Source organism: Dermacentor andersoni, chromosome 11 (genome assembly GCF_023375885.2).
Source record: "Dermacentor andersoni chromosome 11, qqDerAnde1_hic_scaffold, whole genome shotgun sequence".
NCBI classification, from domain to species: Eukaryota; Metazoa; Arthropoda; class Arachnida; order Ixodida; family Ixodidae; genus Dermacentor; species Dermacentor andersoni.
The window spans coordinates 109,391,638-109,413,457 of NC_092824.1; the positions used below are offsets into that span (position 1 = coordinate 109,391,638).

At 45.6% G+C, this 21,820-nt stretch overlaps 1 protein-coding gene and 1 long non-coding RNA gene across 6 annotated transcripts in view; one reads left to right on the top strand and one right to left on the bottom strand.

Moving 5' to 3' along the window:
- The first annotated feature begins 2,608 nt into the window (after positions 1-2,608).
- LOC126539451 (uncharacterized) overlaps positions 2,609-21,820 on the top strand; it is a 104,424-nt gene continuing 85,212 nt past the window's right edge. Inside the window, exon 1 of one of the 4 annotated variants that reach the window (XM_055075395.1) lies at positions 2,609-2,758. The gene's annotated coding sequence lies outside the window, so the exon portion shown is untranslated. Of the gene's footprint in view, positions 2,759-18,994; positions 19,248-21,820 lie in introns of those variants that run through there. The other 3 variants (XM_050186289.3, XM_055075397.2, XM_055075398.2) reach the window with 3 other exon arrangements.
- Positions 14,542-20,237, bottom strand: LOC129386929 (uncharacterized). Of its 2 annotated transcripts, none has more exons than XR_008614256.2 (4): positions 19,477-20,237; positions 17,214-17,310; positions 16,459-16,538; positions 14,542-14,636 (listed from the first exon to the last, which is right to left on the bottom strand). It is a non-coding gene; the product is annotated as an uncharacterized lncRNA (long non-coding RNA). The 2 variants fall into 2 exon arrangements; XR_008614257.1 differs by lacking the exon at positions 19,477-20,237 and adding an exon at positions 18,321-18,397.

Consider the following 21,820-nt stretch of genomic DNA (forward strand, 5'->3'; position numbering starts at 1 on the left):
TTAATTCTCATCTGAGTGCAATATTAAACAACAACAACAAAAAAGTACAAGCGGACGTTAAATATATATGGTCAAGGGACACTCATGAATATTCGTCTGGCCTGACTTCGTAATGAATGGTGACACCTGCAGTCATTGACCAAGTCTAATGAGGCAGGGGAGAAAGTTCGATGTTTCTGCATTGTTACAGTTTCGATCATTCGGAATCTTCTCGCTCAGTTTTATATATAGTTTGACGCTAGCTTTCATTTGGCCGAAGTGCTTGCATTCTGTAATTTGTATTTCTTCTAATGTTTAGAGATGTATTTTACACGTTGCGCGTCCAGTCACTTTCGCGCCAGGGTAAATTGCAGCGCGGTTCTGCTATAATAAACGAGCCCGCCGTGTTGGTAATCGTCGCCGTGACGAAAGTGAATCAGTGACTCATAGCCCCAGCCGGTTTCTGAACACTACAGCTGGCTGCTTGAATTTGAATTAGCAGCAACAACAACAAAAAAGGAAAATCAGATTTCGCATCTGTTCTGCAGTTTCGCGTTTTTTAGCGCGGCGACGTCAGAGCCTCGAAACTGGTCACCGCGTGACTTGGTACAGAATTACTTGTAAAAAAAATGTCTAACTTTATCGGTTGGTCATTACATCGCTGCCACAAGACTTGTATACATATCCATAAACTTTACTTTAAAAATCGCCAGAGGAAACTTTGATGCTGCAATAGTTTAACTATAGCGGGAAATGATGGTTATAAAGTACATGGATTTGTCCAATCTTCGTGCTTGTTCCTTCACACGTTCTGGCGACGTCATTGATTGCGCTTTAGTCTTTCTGATTTATATGCACTCATACTTTCAAATATGCAGAGCTATGGAATTAGCTACTGCCCACATTCGTAAACATTGCGAATCGTTGCATTTATAACGCAACATATATTTCTGAAGATGATCCATTTGCAAAGGCGCAAAGCCCGTGTTTGAAGACAAGCACCGAAAGGTCAGCCGAACTCGCACACTGCCGATGATTCCAATGCTGCCTGAACCGGTAGACTCGCAGATTCCCTAGAAACTGGCGGCAGAGTTCCCACAAGTAATGTTTGTGGTAAGCTATATGCATGTATCCATTGATTGGCACTCGCGAAACTTTCGAATATCAGGAAGCACCAGCTAATGGCGGTAACGTATTGTTACGCGTATACATCCTCTTTCTTTTTTGGTGGTTCCCGTTTTTCAACAGATTATCACTGGTATCGCTCGGCACAATACGCACCTACACTGTGCGAAATTTCTTGAACGTTGTCAGCGCTTTTATAGCGAAAGAGTCTTGCCTAATCCGATCGCGCATGACGCGGTAGCGTTGTACATTGTCGAACGTACAAGAGCACCAACGATTACTTTGACATTTACAGTGACAGATGTAGCGAATCGCGAACGTGCTTGATCCACGAGTTAGATTCGACGAATGAGGACTGTGCTCGTTGCTATGGTTGTGATTTGAGGGTTCCTTGTGTTTCTGGGCATAAGTTTGCCCGATAAACAGTTACATCCTTGACAGATTGGCACTGAGATTCGTCACCGTCAATACAACATTGCCTACAACATTGCAAAATCAGTTCTGTGGCAATTTTAAGGTGTGCGAAATGGTCTTTTTCATTAGAGTAAATTGTTTCTGCATTTGTCGACGCAATGTGCCAGTTGAATTTAGCCAGACACTGAAATTCGCCTATGCGTCACAGTAGGGAACCACTAGAAGCACATGAGTGGACACTCTTTGAAGCAAGTAGCTTTATTTCTTGCGTTCTGCCTGATTGCAGGATTTGCCCGGATTAATGAATCATTTCGGCAAGCCCCGAGGTTAGGGAAAAGCTTCCAGTGCTCAAACTTTCTGATATATTCATAGAATGTTGTAGGAAGCCTCTGAACCGGCACTTTCTAACTTCCTGCATATTACGCAATACCTTTTTCTCGGCACCATAAAGAATCCTGTCAAATAAGGGGGAAAACGCGTGATTAAAGGTACGCTTGCGTGGGGAAGATTACGCTGCTCTAAAACCGGTTTCGTAGGGGAGAACAGCGGTGTTAGCCTAACGCAAGTGAAGTAACTGACTGACTCATTGACTAACTGGCTCGCTCACTCACTCACTCACTCACTCACTCACTCACTCACTCACTCACTCACTCACTCACTCACTCACTCACTCACTCACTCACTCACTCACTCACTCACTCACTCACTCACTCACTCACTCACTCAATCAATCAATCAATCAATCAATCAATCAATCAATCAATCAATCAATCAATCAATCAATCAATCAATCAACACAATAAACTCGTCGACCTCAACGTAAGCACTCACACCGTCAAGATGCGGTTTGTGACGTCACCACACATTACGCCTGTAGTAGTGACGAAGCATTGTTAGCCATTGAACGTCAAGCACCTATGGTTTGACAGTCAATGTACAATGGAAGGCGGTGAAATACCGAAAGCAATGTTCTGTCGTGGCGTGACTCAGATTCCATCGTTGCGGTCGTGATCGATGCGCCATTGTGCCCAACTGCTGCCCCCGCTTGGCGTTGTGCTGCGAGTTCTCCCCTCCTTTCTTCCAAGAGTGCCCGAGGGACCTCGTCGATGCAGTAACCGATGCGCTCTCGGCGGACTCACGATTTGCTTAAAGAATTTGCGACGACGTCGACTTTACGGATGCGTCATTGTTCTTTGAATGCCAGGCATGCCTTGACACACCTCTCCAGCCGGTGCATTTTGTAAGCATCTATTTCATTTTTCAATAATTTCTCAATTTGCAACAATTTTGCAATGCCTCATATCTGCTACGCCGAGTGCGATGCCTCAAAACGCCGACTCACCAAACGCGAAGCTCACAGCTGCGTTTTTGGTATGCCGGAGTGACGTTACAGCTGTGGGAACCAATTACTAATAAATATTTAGTATAATGATAAAGTTATGACGTAAACAAGACATTTGTTTTCTTTTTTTTACATATGAACTCTCCATGGCCAGAAATAAGCGTCAGCAACTTGTTCCAATTTTCCCTTGACGTGGAATTGTTGAATTTTGGGCATTACAGTGTTAGGCCGCCGAGGTGGCACAGTGATTATGCTGCTGAGCTCGATGTCGCGGGTTCAATACCGGCCGCGGCGGCCGCATTCCGACGAGGGCGGGTTGCAAAAAAACAAAAACAAAGACGCTCACGAACTTCGGTTTAGGCGCACACTAAAGAGCTCCGGGCGGTGAAAATTAATGCCGAGTCCCGCACTACTGCTTACCGCACAATTAGGTCGTGGTTGCGGCACGTAAACACTAGAATTTAATTACTTCAGCTAAATAACTGGCTTTCCGCCCTTAGTCGCTGGTTTGGACGTCGCCGCGCGATTCGTGTTAGCCGGTGTCGCTGTTGGCGACGGCTGATGAGAAGTTGTGGAAAGCGAATCACAGAGTAATGCTAGAGAACGCGGGACGCGACACGAAAGAACTCATTCACTGTAAAGCAATTTACACTCTTAAGTGAACAAGGGTGTAAATTGGTCTATAATGTACACCCTTACACAAATAAAGCGTGTGCGGGTATTTGTTATAGACAGATTTACACCCTTATTCACTTTTAAGGGCGCAAATCATTTTACAATGTTTACGCAGCGCTGACTAACAACTGTATGTATTTGTTATTGTGATGCTGTGACTTTTGTGCTGAGACGAATACAGCATTACCAAAACCAAGAAAGGAAACTGCTGTTTTTTCTTTGTGTAGAGGGCACATGGTGATTGTAAATTTATACAGTTGGTAATCAGCGCTGTGCCTGTATGTTCTTTGCGATGTTGTCCCGCCTTCTAGCGTTGCTGTTCTGCAACCAGGAACCAATTAGTCCGCCATTGAATTCTTGATAAGTGGAAAGTGAAATACATCGTTACGACGTAGTACGGCCCCAGGTTAGCACATATCCTTGTTCCGCGTCATCGTCAATATAATGTACCAGCCTGGTTCCCCTCTTGCGCTATTTCTTTTCTTTAAGGTCCAAATTTAGGGTGAAAGGTCTAATTATGTGGCTATTTGGCGCGTTGCGTGACAAAAAAACCAAGTTAAATGTGTTGGCGATTCCAAGTAAATGCTCGCTACCTAGTGGCCGCGCCGAGAAACAGCCGATCCAGGTTCAGGTTTGAAGCGAGAGAGGGTGTGTTATTACGCAAAAGGATAGAAAGTTGGGCGAATTGGTGCGGTTACATGATCTTGAATTGTATCGCGAAGTGACACAGACTTAGACTGGAAGCAGACAGGTCGAGCGCCATCTCCCCTGAGATGGCGCGCTCGTCCTGTCTGCTTCTAGTCTCTGTCTGTGTCACTTCGCGATACAATTCAAGATCGTGCATTATTACGGCATGCGCTGAACGCCTCGCAGTTCTCAAATGGTCGCGATGCCGCCGCGCACAAGGCCGAAAATGAAAGAAGACAGATGTCGAAGGACTTTTTCTTTTGTACAATCATGCGTGTCATCGCGGTGGAAAGACAACAATGTATGATTTCATCGTTTCCAAAAGGAATCGCATGACCCGCCTCGGAGAGCTACTTGGATAAGAAATTTCCGCTTTGGGAAAAGGTGATTGATAGTATACCGATTTTTTCGAAATAGTTCAATCGGGTCGACTTCTTTATTCCTGCTGAGTAATCCATTGCTTTTTTTTTCTTTAATTTAGATATCTTTCTGGCGTTTCAAATCGCGGAGTGTACTTTGTTCAGGCACATGCCCTTTGATTTATTTAAGTGATGCACGCTTAAGCGTAATCTGTTCGTTTATAGTTTTCTGCACCAGCATTAGTGTTACTAATGCTTTAAGCAGCAGGAACATTTTCTATAATGTACCTTTGTCTGCAGTCACGGTAAGCAGAATCATGACTTCCTCGGAAGGTCTGAAGTTGATCGTGACTCATGTTATACCGCGAAGCGACATATCGTTTTCATAACGTGCTTTAGCTTGACAGTAGAACATGCTGTTTTCTCGTTCAACGCGGTGAATTGTCAATTTATTTGCTGGCAAGTAATTTAGAAGCAACTGCACACAGCGATCATTCGAACTTTGGAGTGTTTGACCTGTGCACAACGACGCTATTTTGCTTTCCGACACTGTGCATGCAGCCAAAATTCCATTAGAACTGGTTCAACTCGTTTCCAAGTCATGCATTTACACTAATAAAGCTGACTTTGCCAAATGAAAACCTTCGCTAAATTTTGGAAACCTGTTGGAAGAAACTCAACTTGGTCGGATTGGTTGTTATTCACTTTTCACGTTTCACCAGGCTTGATAATTTCTGCGGGCGACAGGTGTCTGCTGTATTCCTAAACCCGGGCCCTACCCTGAACGCTGAGTACTGCGAGCACGTACAAGCGCCAGTCATCGGATGCGGATCACCTTATCACATGTATCAGCTAACTGTCAAAAAGAAGGTGCACCCCGACTCACAAACCAAACTCTCATTTGTTTTTATACCAAGAAACACTGACTGGGTAATTTTACAGTTTTTTAGCCTCGTTCTATCAGTGCAGAGTATCCGTATAGAACTTCTGAAAGCACGGTAGACATTGCCTATGTATTGTGAGGTGTTATATTTGATATACTGCAGCGCGAGTCGTAGTGTGGAGTTGCCTATGAAGGCCGAAGACAGTCAAGTGTCATACTTGTAGCAGTGGAGCAAGCCCGCGAACAAGTGATTGCTTCTTTAGGAGGCCCGCCACGCACAAATACTTTCTTTTTTTTCTTCATACCTCCGGCTCGCTTGAAAGGCTCTTTGTCTTTAAAAGCATGCGATGCGGATCGCTGGGCAGGCCGGACGCTTGCATGCACCGCGCCACTATTTCCGCAATTTCGTCACTCAAATCCTTGACGCTGATCAAAATAAGGTGATTGGCAGCAAGTGCCCTTTCGTATTCCGCGATACACTTCGATTCGAGGCCACAAATGAGAAGTGAGTGCAGAGCCAAGCGAAAGAGGCACCGTGAACCTTGATGTCGTAGCCATATTTATTTATTTGGTCCGCATTGTTGCGAGCTCAAGTAACGGGTTTTGGAGTTGCTAATAGGCTGACGAGAAATTGTATCGTTGTTGCAGGAAATATATAAGGTGCTTAAAGTTCCAGAATAAGTATTTGATTTATTGTCGAAGTGGAAACGAGCGACAATGAAGGTTGCAAAAAGGCAGCAACTTTGCTAAGTGCTTGTCGCTTGTCCTGCGTCTGCTTTCTTTCGACCTGTCCTAATCTGTAAAGCGTCATGAGGTATGCCGTATTTTTGGGAATTATGGACAAATGAACATGTACATACGTTGCCTTGACAAAGTTTCGTGAACGGTATGCCTTCTTTCCTTATTTTTATTAGCTGTGAGATATGGAAAATTTCGCCACATGAAGAGCCGGCTATCCAAGAATCTCAGACGTAAAAAATAACAAGAACGAAAAAAAAGGAAAGGTGACTTAAAAGGGTATGAACGCGAGCTAGTTGGTACGAATTCATCGCTGAATCCATCCAGCGCTTGTCCTGTGTTCCTCACTTGTCCGTGTTTGTTTCGCGCTGTTTTCATCGAAAGAAATCACAACGAAATTATAAAACGAGTTCATAGCAATATAACAAAACGCTACTGAAACAAGGTTATGGGTCACGAACAAAAACAAAGAAAGATGAGAGCCTGCAAGAGTGCGAAAACAACACAAGCATGCACAGGCCATCGAAACGTGTAGAACATTAGAAACGTACTGTTAGTTAGTTAAAACTTACTGTTCACAAAGAATTGAATCATTGACCATAAATTCTGATCTCGCGGTACCTTAAGAAAGCTGAAAGCATCGTCCCAGAGAACGGCGTACTCCGATTCAATCGTTGCTCCTCGCGTTGTTGTTGGGTTATTTTATCGCGTTCACCCTCTCACATCGCGAAGATTAGCGGCTGGTGCGGCATGCTTTGCTGCAGTTACCGTAAGCTGCTTACTCAGCATGGGCATCTGTACCTCGGCCCAGCAGAAGCGCTCGAGTACTCGGTGTTACTCAGCGCGCCCAGCGCGCCCGGAAAACAGCGCGAGAGAAGATCCTGGTTTCCGCATGACGCGTTTCTCGGCGTTTGCACGTACCAGCGCGCCATGCATTTCGGATGCCACGCACAGGCTTCGCAGTGGCGACGCTAGATGGCGCCGAATGTTCTTGGGGGAAGCGCGAAAGAGGAGCTCGGCTTCAGTACACGCCTCATGCATAACTCGTTTCCGCGGTGGCCATACGTTGTGTCGCCGTAGAATTACCGTCGACATTCATCGTGGTATAGGTTCTGTCGATTTTGTCGTCATGACTAGGACGCTGGTTCGAGCGATGAAAAGACGTTAGGTGGAAGATCTACGTCCAAGACGGCTGCGGTTTCTTATTCAAATGCACGTGAAAGGCATCAACGCTCTCATTAGACAGCTGCTCGACCAAGTTGAATGAAATTTGTTGTAGTTAATGGACTTTAATTCTACAGACAGTAGAAAGCGAAATTGTGATTTAGAGGAGGAGAACGAGGAGCAAGCTTCAACATTTTTTTGTCAAAATTGGCCCGACATGAACAAATGCATATGTGAAAAAGAACCGAAGAATCGAGCTTACAAATACATAACTCAGTGCCACAAGAATATAATGCAGTTCTGTAAACTGCATCTCTGAAAGCTAATGAAGTCAACACATGTGATAAATAATTTTATAGGTCGCGTTAAATTGTGATATATATATATATATATATATATATATATATATATATACATATATATATATATCTAAACGACACCTATTGAGACATCTAAAGCAGCCAAAATTCATACATTACTCATAATTCCTTGTTATATATATATATATATATATATATATATATATATATATATATATATAACAAGGAATTATGAGTAATGTATGAATTTTGGCTGCTTTAGATGTCTCAATAGGTGTATATTATTACTTATTTTCATTATTATTACTTACTGCGCGCTCTAAAATCACGGGCAAAGAAGAGGGACGAAAGACGAGCGCTGTTACTTATTGCTTAGTTGCAGAGTTGTAAAGTTCATACTATTGTTTTTTGAAGTGTTGCGATTTTTGAGAACCATTTCTGTACAAATTAATGACCTAAGGTAACAATCGCTTCCTGCAGTAGTCAGATTTTAACTGTTTCTTTTAAATTCAAGAAACGTCATTAGATTCCGTGCAGTTGATGGCGAGCAAGATTATCTTTAAATTCACATTTAAGTGCGAACTCCAGCATACAACGTCAAGCTCTACGCGTAGGTTTAGGGCTACTTTAATGCACCTCAACGCCAGGAAACAATCGTCATCACGAGAGACCATACGATCTAGAGCCACGTAGCTGGCCACTCTCTCCGAGCAGAAATTCGCCAACTTTTAAGGATCCCCGATCACGCTTGCCTGCCGGCACGAAGTGCCGCACCACGTAACACAAATAAAAAGGATTTTCAAGTGTACTTAAAGAAACACCTGCTCAAAAAAAAAAAAGAAGAAAGGAAAGACGACTAAAACTAAATGCTACGACACATTTTTGTCTTAGATTACTTTTCCTTTCATGTATCCAAATATTTGTTTTCCCCGCTGTAAGCGTCATTGGTATGCATAACTTGTTCTTATTATCATGCATTAGCATTCTGTTGTAGTTGCAGTGTATTTGGTACCATGTTGTACGTAATGTTAACTGTATTATCATGCATTTTTTCTTGTTATGTACAACCTTATACAGATTCATAGTTCATATTTTGTTTATCGCATTTATTTAATTTCTCAGTAGAAATGGATTTATCCTTTATTGTTTGCTTGTAAAAATTTATTGCTTGTTTTTGCATACTTTAGTTTAGGCTACCTACTAGCCTTTGACTAAGGGTTTAAACAGTTATGCCTATCTTTATGTACTTAATCAAGAATGTGTAATAAAAAAAGGAAAGAGGGACCTCAAGCTACCTTCGCACGCGTGATCAGCGCTAATTAACATTGTATGGAACCAACTTATACGCCTGCCACGAAACCTTCATCTCCCCTATGGTGTCTGGGGTATCCTCAAATAAAGCTAGCTATTCTTGGAGTTACAAAGAAGGCCAACAATTCGTCGAAGGCGCTGAAGCAACTGACGCTGATTTAACTGCACCAGACAGACCGAGATCACATACATATTTTTACCGAGAGTTCAACTTCACCTGCCAGCCCAGCTGCAGCCTTTCGTGTTCCAGCGAAGCAGATCTCAATTAAATTCAAGGTGTCGCACATAACGACATTTACGGCGGTGGAACTTGTAGCCTTCCGTGCCGCTTTGAGCTACGTCATCGATTAACCGGCAGAGAAATGGGTCATGTCTTGTGATCATAAAGCAAATGTTTACAGCCCCCAGTCTGCTTTGCGTCTCAGAACATACGAGCAGATGGTGTCTGATATTAAGGAAATACTAGAAACAGAGCTCGACATCATCTTTCTGTGTCTTGTGGCTCGCTGTGGTCTCGTCGGGAAGACTTTGCTGACAAGTCTGCCCAATCTGCCCACGAAGACATCCGGACATTTCCAATTCCTTTGGCGAGGGCGGACGCTGCCATGGAAGTCGACCCAGTAAAGTTGCATCGCAGTGGGAAAGGTACGATGATATTTGCAGCTTCAATACAGGGAAAAGTCTCTGGATACATTGGGTGCGCTTCCAGAAGTCTGAGTCTTGGCCTGAGCAAGCGAACGAAGGCCCATCGCGGAGTCCGTTCTCGACATGCGTGTAAGGACGATCTGGGTTCCTTCATGGGGCTGAGCAGGGAACATCATTAGCAATATCGTCGCTGATAGAGAGAGTGAGAGATAGATAGATAGATAGATAGATAGATAGATAGATAGATAGATAGATAGATAGATAGATAGATAGATAGATAGATAGATAGATAGATAGATAGATAGATAGAGAGAGAGAGAGAGAGAAATGCAAATGAAAGACAGGGAGGTTAACCAGAGATTATCTCCGGTTGGCTACCATGTACCGGGGGAGGGGCAAAGAGATTCAATAGGTGAGAGAGAGAAAAGGAATTAAAACAAACATACACGCACACAGACATACATACGATACAGAACTGTTTCTGTGAGCACTGTCACGCAGTCTGCGAAGGTGTTCTTAGTGTTACGCAGTGTCACCTTCCAATCCTACGTCTTACAGTGTACAGTTGCTGATAATGCCTGAGTGACTTGGCAGCTATTCGGAGATGATGTCATGTCCATTAAGGATGCCTTGATGGAGAATTTGTCTTATCTCAAATAACGTTTGGCAGCGTGCCGTGCGTGGCAATGGTATGGTATGGTATAACTTTAATGAAATCCTGCAGATCGTTAGTCTTCACGAAGCGGGCCGCTCCCACGTGGGAACCGGAAGGCCGAGCCTCTCGGCCGCATCGTGGGCCTGCTGGACAGCCCAGAGTTGGTCAGCCAGAAGAGGGCTGCGGAGAACCGCCTCCCATCGGGCCGAGCTGTTAGCGATGATAAAGCGTGACCGGGCACACCGCCAGAGCATATAGTCTAACGTGGCTATTTCTCCACAATCGTGGCAGGTAGCACTGGTGTAAGTATCCGGATAGATTTTATGTAAGAGTGACGGATTCGGATAGGTATTCGTTTGTAGTAGACGCAGCGTTAATGTTTGAGCTCTATTGAGGTGCGGATGAGGAACAAAGTAGGTTCTACGGCTAAGATAGTAGTGTTTAGTAATCTCGTTGTAGGTGGAGGGCGTGTCCCTGTTCTCTGGGGAGTCGGTTTCCGATTGGTCGAGGGTAGCGCGGTCGGCAAGTTCACGCGCAGCCCCGTGAGCCGACTCGTTGAGGTTGGGAGGAGCACCCTTTATCTGACCCTGATGTGCGGGAAACCAATAAATGAACTGGTCCGTGATTGCCTTGGCCCCAATAAGTCTGAGGACCTGTTTGGAAACGGTGCCTTTTTCAAATGCTCTGACTGCAGATCTTGAATCACTATAGATGACATCCCGTGAGCTATCCAGCAGGGCTAGTGCAATAGCCATTTGTTCAGCTATTTCGGAGTCCCTCGTCCGAACTGAGGCAGCATTGGTGATTTCTTGCCGACCATCAACAGTCACAATGGTGAACGCCCGACGTCCCTTACAAGACGCGGCATCCACAAAGCTGACCTGCCGCTGATCACTGTGTATTTGCCTAAGGAGGTTGGCCGCCTTTGCCCTCCTTCTACCGCGATTATGATCGGGGTGCATGTTCCTAGGTATTGGCGCGACCGTAATGCGTGGCAATGCTGACTAGAAATATTGGAGGGCTGCGTTGTTGTCGCAAGAAACGACCGCCTTATGAGTTTGTGTTTACAAAAGGCAATTAGCAGTAGCACAACAGTGGTAGTTACTGTTGCTGTAGACGTCGTCATATGGGGCATCTTGAACTTGAGTGGGACTAGTAAGGCTGGGACACCAACAACAGCTGTAAAGCTGGTGACGGATACTGATCCTTGATTTACCCTTGATCGATCCTTGATAGAGATGTCAAAATCTATGACCACCGCGAGCTGGTGCCCGAACTGCAGGACGGTGTCCCCACTTGTCTTCAGCTTTTTGCGCTATTTCTGCCAAGCCTCCTTTCACGGCAAGAGTATTTTGCTGCTTAAAGATTCTAAATAATACGGTTTAACCTAATGTTCCTTTTTAGTATCCCATTAATAAATTTGAATTCTTGATAGGCTGCACTACTGCAGACTTGAGCATGAATCCTCGAGGTCAAGCGATATTGACCCGCGAGGTATTTGGCTCAAACATTTCTGTGACGAAACTTTCTTAAAATAGACACGAAACTAAGTTTGGTTCGTCAATTTTGAGAAACTGGATTTGTGCTTATTTGACGAAAACAAAAAAGAAAAGTGGATTAATGGTGAAAATGAGGGATGAACTTTCCCTTGAATTTTCAGACCGAAACCGCTGTGCCGGTCCGTTAGAATGAGGTCACAGATTGCAAAGTACTTTCGTATGTTTTGTTCGTTTCTCTTGAGAGAATGTTTCTTGAAACTCACTTGAGTACGTGTCGTCCCTATTTCTTGAAAGGACCATTAGCACAACTCCTCCCCCTCTCCCCTGTGCATTCTCTGTCAGAACTCCCCTTTCCTTTTCTTGGCATTGCCGCTTCCGTAGCTTACTTTGTGTGCACGGTGGGTGAATGAGGAGAGCGAACAATATTAACGCTGCCAATGAAAGCAGCTGTCGACCTGACGAAAACAAGTTCCCTTGCCGAAACAGGGATTCCAGCTCGAGACATCATTTGTTCCACTATTCTTGATCACTTCGAGTCGCCAATTTGCTGTCAACATCTGGCTTGTTTAATTTGACCGAGCGTTTGGTTCACTTAGTAAGCAATGTAATAATTTTTTTAATTATATGGTACTTAGGAGATTTCTATTTTAATTGGCACCGGCCGCTCTTTCTTCACATAGAGATATGAAGAAAAGAAAAATTAGCACAAACCCATTAAAACTGTGATCACTGTTTGCCGACAAACCACAAACTTGTTCAGAACACACGCTGTACAAATCTCATGGCTCTCAGGGCGTCACGAGCAGCAATGGCAGGAACTTGAAACTCAGGTTTAATGTAAGCATATTTTCTGGCTTACCCGAAACTCCGCTCATACATAGACAGATGCTACCGCTATTCTAGGAGTCTAATATTCGAATTAAATATAGCTCAACATCCTTCTTTGCTGTCTCTTTAACATCATCCATCTATGCTCGCCTGCTGGCAGAGTCTCCGTCGTGAAATTCTAGGAGTAGGTACTTGTGGCGGGATTTCGAGAGGGCAGCTAGCGCAAGGGACGAGCAGCAGCGTCGACAACTGTTCGGAATCTTCTTTCCTGCAGGAACTTAAGAAGCCACCTGCGTTTCTTTCTTTTTGCTTGCTATGCGCGACGAAGTGCTGCGCTGTTTTGTTAATGAATCAAGCGTTTTGACACGCACATGAAAACGGCATCGAATAGGCGATCTATCGAGAAGAAACCTCTTCGTTGAGATGTGCTTGTTTGTGGGGACGTGGGCAAGTTGCCATCAGTGATTGCTCGTAAAATGTTACTTGTCAATGCCAGCTTCGAACGTTTTTCGATTGGTCCCGTAGGAATTATTGTGCGCAATCTTCTTTGTTTTGACGGCATTTTCACGTAGTTTACGGGAGCCTTGAGACATGCAACGCTCGCACGTTTGATGTTTCTGCGATCAGAGAAAGCTCAGAAAGTCCGAACGTGAAAAGCAAATCGCATTGACTTGTTTTCTTCATGCGCGTGTGGTTCGCGCCGGCTGACGCGGTTGCGGGGACTTTGGTACTGTGCACTGTTTTGGGATTCAATAGGTTTAGCTTGGGGAGTGTAAGACATGGTGCTTGTTAAAAAAATATCAACAAAGCTCGAATGTCTTGCTTAGTTTCGCCGTGTCCGTTGGGAATTCCGTTGACGAGGAAGTCGTTTGATGCAGTTAGAAAAATGTGCTGTTGAGCATCAGCCAAAATGTGATGGCACTGTGCAGGCGAGGACTACAATGTTTGAAAAGCGTTGAGAATTTGTCATCTGAACGGAATAAGCGGGAATAACTTAGTAGCAGCTTTATGCTGTCTTCACTGAGTTGGTGAAGGCTTTGCTAAGGAAATAAGTCTGTAAGTGCGTAAAGATGCCTCAGTGAAACATGCAGTCATTGCCTTATGACGGAAATTCACAAGAACTCAGAGACGAAGGTGCACAACCACCTCGGCCAAGCTACAAGATAGGTAACAGGGAGGATCCCCCATCGTTAGCCGCTCAACCTTCTGTGACTTGGCGCGTTCATGGAAGTCCTGGCGAAAACAACGCAAAAGAAGCACTTCAGTGCTTTCGCTGCGCGCGTGACAGTGCCTTAAGTGTAACGCTGAACGATAGGTTTGAAGGAAAGTTGGAGCACGACTAAAAATCTTCGGGCTTGAAGATCCACTGTGCCTGACATTCAGCGGTGCTAGTGATGAAGCTGTCATGTGGGACTACGCAATAATCAAGAGGACAACACAGTTCTCATCCCTGTGATCGACATCCCTCTGATTGCATGAGGAAGGCACTGTGCAACCTCTGCGTGTTCGGCCAGGGCCTATCTACATCGAAGCTGATTTTTTAACTCGTCACATCTATTCGGTATCACTTGAGATACTTGTTTCGTAGAATGATAGACTTCTTTACAGATACGACTTCGGTTTCGTAAAAACAGTGCTGGTCAAACTGAAGCCCTGGAACTTGTTTCTGCATCTTGACAATGTGTAAACAGAAGTGACCGGCATAATCCATACACTATGGAAGCACTTGAATGGTGTCCAGTTGGTTGCCGCAATCTCACGCCAACCAAGCTGAGGGGACAGGCTTACGGTACAGTAAAATGCACCCTGCCAGTGTTCTGCGGAGCTTCATCGATTCCAGTGAAGGAAAAAGGGAGGGAGAACACTTTATTGCGTGAGGACTCTAGCCCGAGTCGTCCCCGATGGTGGAGGTGGCGCTCAACGGTGGCAGATTGGCGACGGGTGCGATCGTCCCCCGGGTATGGCGAACGTGGCGCTGGTCTGGCGCATTTCCTAGTGTGGTGCGGCCCAGCCTAGGAGTAAAGCAGTGATGGTGGGATGTTGTCATGCTTGATGATGCGGGGCGAGGATACGGCACATGGACATTCCCAGCACGTGTGTACCGCATTAGCATGCTGCCCCCAGACCTGACAGATTGAGGCGCCTGGTCTACTGCGTTCAATAGGATGAATGATTTCATAATTAGGGAGGGGGATGGTTTGTGATTGTCTGATGAGAGGTGATTCTGCACGTGGAAAGAGGTATGACGGAGTATGCGAGATTCGCGGGCCTCTTCGAGTCGAGCGTGGTGTTGCTAGCGGTGCTCAGCTTTACAAAGTTTAAGAGAGTAGACTTCTGACCATCGGAGTGGGATGCTCGGTATGTCGACGCGGGCTAGCGAATGGGCTTGTTCGTTGCCTTCTATCCCCCGATGGCCAGGAATTCATTCAAAGAGGACCCGGAGGTCTGGATGAGAAGACGTGTGTGTTTAGGTCGGCACGAAGGTGGCCCGGAAGAGAATGCAGTGCGAGATTTCGGAGCGTGTCTTGGCTGTCGCATCGTATAGTAATTGTGTCGGTGTGATGAGTGGTTTGGCAGATGGCGTCTGAGATGACCCACGGCTCAGCATTCATGGATGTTGGCACGTTATATAAGAACTTGAGGAGGAATACGTAGGGCCCACTACTGCTGTAACTGATTGCTCTGGTGTATGGGCAGCACCTACATAGTAAGCGATGTGCATTGGTATGGCTAGATGGGTGGCGCGGGCCTGTCGGCGGTCCTGGCGAATATCGGCGCTCGTATTCCACGGAATCGGAAGCACAATGATCCGTGGAATCGAATCTCGTGGTAGCGGTGTTGGGGGAAAAGGTGGAAGGTGTGCAATCTCATACCCAAGGCCAGCCAGAATGGCTCGGCCCCTGATTAGGCGTGGTGAGTAGGTGATGTCTCGCTTGACGATACGCTTAAGGTTTTTCTTCAAGAGTAATGTGCAGTGCTGTTGCTTGTGCTTCACTCATTCGTGCGTATGGCGGAACCCCCAGTTCTATCCGCAGGCACTTGTGGAGCACGGCTTTCAGCTTGGTGAGCTATGTACGTGTAGGGGTCACACGTGGAAAAGAATCCATTATGCGTGAGCAAACAGCTTCTTCTATTAATTTTCGCAATTCATGTTCTTTCAGGCCTAACTTGCGCTTGGTTACCTGTGCCATTATGTGCCTAACGAAGTGGATTTGCCTTATTAGGTGTTTCATCTACTACGTGCAACTGCCCTTCTGTTGCCAGTAGAATCCTAGGACACAGATTGAGGGCCGACGTGGGTCTGGCTGGATATCTATTGTTAGCTTTTCTTCGGCGCTTCTGGGGTGGGAGTTTAGCCCAACAATGTATTTGAACTTCTTTAAGGGGCGTTCCAGTGAGGAAATGCAAGATTCCGAATGTACGAGTGGCTGAAATAGCAGAGTTGGAATAGATGTATGGAAATGACAAAGAGAGAGCTTGGAACGACTGCGACGGAGGAGTGGAAGAATTAAGTTGCGGATATGGGGCAGGCGTTCAAGACGAAAAGGTGAGATCGTTTGGCCTCGTCGGGGTAGAAGCCTGACGCTATGTTGGCGAGATGGCAGCAACGATTCACATCACTGACATGCACCCGCTACGCTTTGGTGGGATCAACAAGATTACGATGCAACATGGAGTGACTGGAGAACAAGTTTATGCATAAGTTTACGGAAAGTTTCGCCTAAGTATGGCCTTTATTGAAAAGTAATTGCCCAGATGTCATTCCTGGGTATTAGAGTTGGCCATTATCGCGCTGCCATAAACGAAAACCCCGAAAATTCGAAAAATACTCACGAGGCACATCTTATATTTACAGACGTTAAACCAGTTTTCTCGATGGCATATGCGAACGAACACAGAGCTGTTTATCCGATCTAGAAACAACGGAGAACAAAAAAATATCAAAAGGCGGTCTTTCAAGCTTTTGCAGGATGGCATTCATTTTGCTTGCTACGCTACCTGGACGTACGGAGAAGAGGGACGCAGGACAGGTACTAACAACCTTTATTTTAGCAGTTCTGTCGGTTGTTAGTGAGCGCCGACCTTATGGCCTTCTTATGTACCCTTACGTCTGTGTTGCACTTCAAGCGAAGAAAATGAATGTCAGTCAACTCGCCCAACTGTCCAATTAGAAAATTTGTATCAGTGATCGAAGTTACAGTAGAGTCTATAGGATATTTCAGTTTTTGTAAACGGGCCGAAACTATCATTGTCTGCGGACGACTGTGAATTTGATTAGGCGGAGCCTGCCAGTGTTGAACGCGCCAAGCTGCTAACTTACGAACACACTCTGACGGTTGCACACGGCAACGTAAAGTTTTTCAGGGTCCGCGCCATACGGTTTAGGTTGTTGTCTTGTAGCTTGTTGAAAGATATTCGAAAGAAAGCAGCACTCCTGTCGCTATCTCTCACGCAGCTACCTTGTCTCATGGTGCACAAAACGTACAAACGCCATATTCAGATTTACACTGATGACTCGATCACTGGGCGAATCGGCAAAGTCTATGATCCCCGCAAAAGCCATCACCGTAAAACTTAAGGCCACTCACCGGACAACGCCCTTTGCTGCAGAGCTTGCTTTTCTTCGCAGCACACATCGTGTTATTCCTGAGCAACCACCTCTCAAAGGCGACGTCTTCACTGATTCTAAGGTGTAATCGAGAGTTCGGCGGAAGACCGTCTGGTCAGGATGAAACATGACAAAGAAAACACATACGCTGACCACATAAAACATAACAAGGCAAGACGTTTTGGCTTCCATAAGGAAGCCTTGCTCACAATGGGCTCTTGTGAAGACGGCTTCCGCATTGAAGCCGAAACGTCTTGCCTTTTAAAGTTTTATTTTGTTGGTACGTGTCTTTCTTTTGTCATGATTCCAAGGTAGCACTGCAATGTTTGCTATTCGCCCTAGAGTGTGAATCACGCCAGCCGGTTCTCGAAATTAGATGCTTATATCATCAACTTTCCGAAAAAGGAGATGACATCACTTTCCAGTGGCTTCCAGGTCACTGTGGCACCATGGACAGCAAATATGGCGGTGGAGCTGTTAGGAGTGCTGACAAAGATGGCAGGCTAGAACCTATCCCGTTATGAAGAACAGGTGAAGCAACGAATATCCGCACGCTTGCGCGCGTGATGCCGCATGGCGCATGTGGAACACGCCAGGCTTCCTGCACACCGTTCTGAATTGCCTGGCTCCATTTGTTACCCATTTGTTATCCATGTTACCAATTTTTTATCCTCCGTTACCTATCTGGGCTTTCTCGAACCAAAGGAATATCCTTTGCCCGAACGTGACTGGGTGCATCCTTTACTAACACGTTAATTGACGCATCGGTGTGGCCGAGAGGGCTGCCTGTGGTGAGTGCGGCTGCGAGAAAACAATTAACATGTTTATTATTTTGCAGTTGTCCTCGCTACAACACCCAGAGTCGGTCGCTCGCGACCACGCTAACATGCCTCGACCGCCGGCCCCTTCCCTTTCATTTCGGACAGTTTCGAAATACTGGCTTATAAGGCCATACATTAGAAGGCAACGAATGTGCTTGTAAAGTTCCTAAATGCGTTCAAGCGAACTCATGGAACGACTAACACGCCATTTTGTTTTGTGTGTGCATGTGTTTCTCTCTGTCTCTCTCTTTTATGCATGTGCTTACCTTCTCCGCTTTTCTTTCCTTCCCTTCCTCCAGTGTGGGATATCAAAGTTTTTCCTTCCAGTTCTGGTGCTCTTTCTCTCCCCCTACTTTCATTCCCTACCCCCTGTGCAGCGCGGTTGAGGTGTCCTCTGCTGAGAGACAGTTACTGCGCTGCACTTTACCCCAACCTTTCCTTCCCATCATCAAGAATCTCCTTCTCTCCAGTTAAGCTCCCTGCCCTTCGAATATCATTTCCCTCTTCACTCTCTCTCTCTTTCGTTGTTTACATATTTAGAAGCGATGTCGTGAGCAGGAAGTACAGCTATAGCGAGGTACTGAATCAGCAGAACAACGGACTGGTAGCGTTTTCATGTTCAAAACAACGGTCGTGCGAACAAGGCGGCGAAATCTCGTGCCACACTCACAAAGCGATCAAAGCGCGCGCTCGGGGTCGCCTTCACGTATATGCTCGCAAGTGTCCTTCCACGCGCGGGCCGAGGATTGCTTCGCAAAACCGCTGGCGGGGAAGGTAAGATAAAGTAAGTAAGAGAGAGAGAGAGAAATATAGTTGTACAAACACAGACAAAAGAAAAAGTACATCATAGTCGCGCGGTCGACACGGAGGGAAAACGCGCAATGTGTGTCAGGTGCACTCGAACAGCGGTGACGGCTGGCCGGCCGGCACCGCGACCCAGGGAGCGACGCACCTGGCAACCTGGGGTCGAGGCTACGGGTTTGAGTTCCGTCACCGCAGAGCACGCGCGCGCGTCACTCGAAACGAACTCTCGACGCCGAAGACCTCGCAGGCCACGTAAACTACTCGCGCGGAGGCGCTCAATCCCACCGCTTGGCGTCAGGGTCTGTTTCGTCGGCACAGCTGCTCGGGGAAAAAAAAACAAAACAAGAAGCCTTGCTCGCCGCACTGGTTCGGTCGTCCCAGCTTCCAAGGTTTGTTTGCCTCCTGCTTCTTTCTTTAATGTCTGTCCTGCTCTTTTATTTTGTTTAGATCGCCAGTTTAGCTCGCTCAGACTCCAATGCAGTACCAGTAGCGAAAAGAATGATGTCTTTTGTGGCACCTGGTAAGACCTGCGCGCGCTCACGCCGTCTTTCTGGAAGAGAGCTCGTAAGGCGTACGCTGCTGCCAGAGCACAAGAGCCTTCGCGCAAGTCCAACTCACCCTGTAGCTTGCGGCTTCGCTGCTGTGAACAGCTGCTCGGGTTGGATCCGCGAGGCGCAGCCGAGTTGTCGGCCCTCGATCGAACCTGCTTTCGCATAAGGCTCTTGCTGGCTTGTAGGCCCCCCATGTAATGTTCGTACAAAGAATCACGCGTCCATTGACGTCTATCAGCTGGTCAGCTGCAGTTGTTCACTTTGGCGTCACGGGGTCTGTTGTCAGCCTGTTCAACGCGTAATGTGTGGCAGAAAAGAAAAGGTTATTACTGAGACCGACGCATTTGTTTCAACCATATCAATTCTTTTTACCTGTGGGAAGCTTAGCATTTGCGTTTCAGTAAAGCGTATATCTTGCTCACCGAGGCTGAGACAGTAGACACCCGGACCACAGACTTACGCTGTTAGAGAAAATGAAATGCTTATTCCTTATTCCTTTAGAGCCTTGGTTCTACGGACTATGTTACTCTTGAAAAAAGCGCACTCTGTTCTCATGATTTCTGAAAAAAAAAAAAATGAATGCTCAACATAATGCTTGTTCGCAGCTATGTAGCGTTATGTATTGATGATGCCGACGTGGATGCGAATAGCGAAGGGCAGCTGCTTCTGTACAGTCATTGTATAGATACTGATACAGACGCGATAAGGCACACTTCCTCACCTCAGACGCCACGCAGTAGTCTAAATATCTTTCGTACAGCGATTGCGATTCACTTAACCATGACCTTAGCTTCAATTGTTGGTCCTTGGCATCTCGGAGCAACTCGCAATGGCAAAATCTACTTCGAACCAAGAAATCCTTTAAAATAGTACACGAGAAAAACAGTGCCAGCCATGCCGTTCGATGACAATTCATGGCTTTGCCACCAAGTATGTCTTCTGCATCTAACACTTTAAATTTTCACTGTCAAGTGAGAAATCAGGATTAGGAGATAACTTAATGGTGGCTACGAATTACCATCGAAGTTGTTGCGCCATTCCTAGAATCACCAGAGCTATGCGATTTCTTATTTTAGCGCCCTCTGTGTCACTTACCATTGTTCATCTCATGTAGCCCGCTCATGTACGTAATTTCGAACTTACATGAATTACGCCTGTGAACTCAACTGCAAGTGTACGCGTGACTAAGCTAGCAGTGAGTTCCGATTTGTGATTGCATCAAAAGGTTCAAGCGCATGCTTGCACGTAGTGTCTGGATTCTTCTCATGACATAAAACCAGATTTATCACTGTTACATTCGGCGTTGACAGAAGTACATGTTTAATTTGCCACGAGGTGTATTTCTGCCTCAAAATGTTCTCCAGAGGTAGTCCAGTGTCAACAGATGTGCGGCCGTTGTAACATGGAACTGCGTGATTCTTCCTGAGGAATTCTGCATGCTGCAGGAATATTTCAAATTGTAAAGGTCAAAATGAGCTGTCCCTTAGAGATGACGTACAGGCTTTGTGGCCTTGACGTCACTTATCACATTAACAACAGTTACCCCTCACTTTTTGTTTAGTGTTGGAATGTCCACTGCGTTTTGGCATCTATAATCTCATTTTCCTGTTTTGAGAGAAATACTAGATAAATGATACGAAAAAAGAAACACAAACGACGTTTAGTTGCTCGTTTGATTTATAGTGTGTATCGTCCCAATGCAACACATTGGCCACGAATAGTGGGGGCTCCGTATTAGTTTGAACCGCCTGTTTCTTTCTTTTTAATGTGCACCATACTCTCGCTACACGAAGGTTTTGCATGCCGTAGAAACCGCAAAGCGAATCCGCAATCATACCTACAAAACCCATAGTCACTGAGCCAACGCGCATAGTCAAACGACATTTGTGTTGTAGCACTTTACTTACTACGCCAACAGGTTGCTCGAAGAAATGTTACCATACGCTGTCTGAAAAAAAAAATGCGATGCTGTACTTGAAGTTCAGTGGAATAAGCGACTATACGGGAGGCTTGGAGAGAAAGGGCGACTTGTTCAATTATGATGAGGGAAGATAACACAGTATGAGAAATATACCCTGGTGTGACAAACTAAGCTCACGAAAGGAAATGCAATAATGAGACTCAGGACATGGAAGGACAAACTGTTTTGGTAGAAGCCCAAGAGAGGAAGCCGCTTCGAGACCGCTAAAAAGTCGTCATCGGGCATGCAAAGTCGTAGCTTTCTCTTTGTTTGCCGACTTTACCTTGAGAGCACAGTATCCTTCCTCAACAACACCGCAACCACTGAACCGTCACAGTTAACGCATTCATGCTTTAGATATTTGTATATACAATGTTATTTTGCAAGAAACAAGAACAACGGCTTTCATGCCATTGGCCATTCTAAAAGATTATTTGTGAATTCCTTAAAA